The sequence below is a fragment of the Orbicella faveolata genome, unplaced genomic scaffold (assembly GCF_042242905.1).
Source record: "Orbicella faveolata isolate gen_17 unplaced genomic scaffold, um_ofav_v1 contig_6, whole genome shotgun sequence".
Taxonomy (NCBI): Eukaryota; Metazoa; Cnidaria; class Anthozoa; order Scleractinia; family Merulinidae; genus Orbicella; species Orbicella faveolata.
The window spans coordinates 165,001-167,500 of NW_028301590.1; the positions used below are offsets into that span (position 1 = coordinate 165,001).

Sequence of the window (2,500 nt, forward strand, 5' to 3'; positions counted from 1 at the left end):
CCCTTTCTCTTGTCTACGACCATACCACAGGGAAAGCACCGGTTCTCGTCCGATCACCGAAGTTAAGCCCTGTCGGGCGGGGTTAGTACTTGGATGGGTGACCGCCTGGGAATACCCCGTGTTGTAGACTTTTCATTTTCTCGGCCGTTTTATTTTGCATATGTTCATTTTTTCTTTCTTTTACTACCAACTTTGGCTATTCCAGTGGCTGGAAAGCACAAATAGCTTTTTACACATTTCAGGAGACTCAAAAGATAGCCAGAAAACATGAAAAGTACCCTTAAAATGATCGCGGGATAAATTAGAATCTAAGTCTCGCGCGCTAACGTTCGCGTGCGAAACGGTTATTTATGACATCAAATTGGCGTGTGTGACATCAAATAATTCGAAGCAAAATGATATTCTGCCTTGCAGAACGGTTTTCAAGCAGCTAAAAGTGCGGAAAACTACGCCAATTCCCAAAGAAATGCGCCCGATCAACAACGGCAAAGCAAACAACACACGCGAGCCGTTGCATATTAACGGTCGACACGAATTCGAGCCGTCAAAACAATTCTATTCATGACTTGACTTGGAGAATGTCGGAGGCTCGGACCGTTGTCTAGTTTAGTCAACGAACCACCAACACAACAATCGTAAGGTAGAAATCAACTCACGGTTTGGCCAGCACTTCTCCTGTTACTTTCCTTGTCCTTTGCTCTTTCCATACTGTAAGTCAACGAACGTTACTTCGAGGACAAACTTGGCGGGGATCGAGTCAATGATTGACCGCCTGCCGAAACAAACGCAAATCGGAAAAGCCACCTTCTTCAGTTCAGTGCAACATGGATGCATGACAACACGAGTTCCAGCGCACTCGCCTTTTCAGTTGCAGCTGGAAATCCTTGGCTTGCTTGACACGTTCCTTCGTTGTTCACTGTGCCCAGTCGTCCAGCCCGGCCCGGCCAACTGACGAACAAAGCAAAGCGTCAATCATTAACCATCCACCATTCACAGGGCCAACACTTGCACTTTTTCGGGGGCGAGCGCGAACGCAGGCCCCCACTACCAGAAATTATACGCTCGAGTTACCCACATTTGGGGTAATCGCAAGGGTCAACCCGATCGAAGTGCAATGAAAGGGCCTCGCCTTGAGAGGACTGCCTCCTTGATCACAGTACCTCCCGCGTCAGGTAAGTTTTTTATGTTTTTGGTGAATGGCCAGGCCACCCTAAAAAGGGAGAGTGCAATGCCTGCCAGTCGAACAGAACTAGCCCGTCAAACAACGACGGTTCACCAAAAACGGGGGTGCACCAGCACGTCAAACTCACCGAGGGATCGAACCCCGCCCCTACAGACAAAAAACATAAAGACAAACGAACGAGGGACGAACAGGCAATAAACGTCGGACAACAGGACAAACATACACTGTTTCAGAGCAACGGCGAAAGGTGACCAAAAAAGGACACCTGTCAACAGACTAATCCTATAAACATAGGTTCGCCACCAATATGCAACCAAAACAAACCGAGACCAGACAAAAACAGTCCAAACAGTCCAAATTCAACAAACAGACAAAATCCAACAAACAGAGCCAAACTAATCCAAACTCAACGCAGCACAGGCAAAAACGAGAGAACGAAGCCAAACGGAGTGGGCAGCAAAACAGGAAGCACAACCAACACAAAACAAGCCATGGGAAAAACGGGACGACAACTTGGCAACAAAGGACGGACAACAGGCGTGGGAACAGGCGAACGCAGACTAGGCAATGAGCGATATGGAGCAGCAGCTGGACGAACAAGGCGATTGGGCAGAACAGGACCAGGCCAAACTCGAGGAGGAACAGTACTTGCAGAACGACTGGGCATAACAGGAGACGAAGCAGCAACGGAACTAGCAGCACGAAACTGCGGAACGGCAACAGGCGTAACGGGACTTGAAGAAACAGGCAAACCAGCAACGGAAGCAACGGAACTAGAACGAACAGGCGAAACAGCAACGGAAGCAACTGGACAACTGGACTGGACAGCCGGAACAGCACCGGAACTAGTAGAGCTGACGGCAGGAACAGAACCAGAGCCAGACGAAAAACAAGGCGAAGACAGATCAGCAAAGTCAATACGTGGACGAGACAGAAACGGGCAAGGCGGAAAACAATCAGGCTCACACACGTACTTAGGAACATCAATGTCAGCTAGGCCACACGTAGAAGCAGCAACCGACGAAGACGGGCGAGAAGACAAAACGGATGAAACGGCACATGGAGCAGACTTAATGGTGGGACGAGACAACAGCGAAGCAGCATAACCAGGCAAAAACGGAGAGCGAGAAGATACTACAGCGGACTTGGCACGAACCATTTGTTTAACATCGTACAATTGACAATCCATACATAGACACGCGGGCACAGAATCATAACAAACAGGCTTAACTGGAACATCCATCACAAACTCAACAATAAATCCTTAAACAAAAAAAAAACTCCCAGATGCTCACCTAAGCAGGGACTTCCTAGCAC

General features: G+C 48.6%; 2 non-coding genes across 2 annotated transcripts; one reads left to right on the forward strand and one right to left on the reverse strand.

Annotated features, from left to right (window-relative positions):
* The first annotated feature begins 11 nt into the window (after positions 1 to 11).
* Positions 12 to 130, forward strand: LOC149095247 (5S ribosomal RNA). The gene has a single exon (XR_016205114.1). It is a non-coding gene; the product is annotated as a 5S ribosomal RNA (ribosomal RNA).
* An 886-nt stretch (positions 131 to 1,016) lies between these two features.
* On the reverse strand, positions 1,017 to 1,180 carry LOC149095248 (U1 spliceosomal RNA). Its single transcript, XR_016205052.1, has one exon. It is a non-coding gene; the product is annotated as a U1 spliceosomal RNA (small nuclear RNA).
* Positions 1,181 to 2,500: the final 1,320 nt, after the last annotated feature.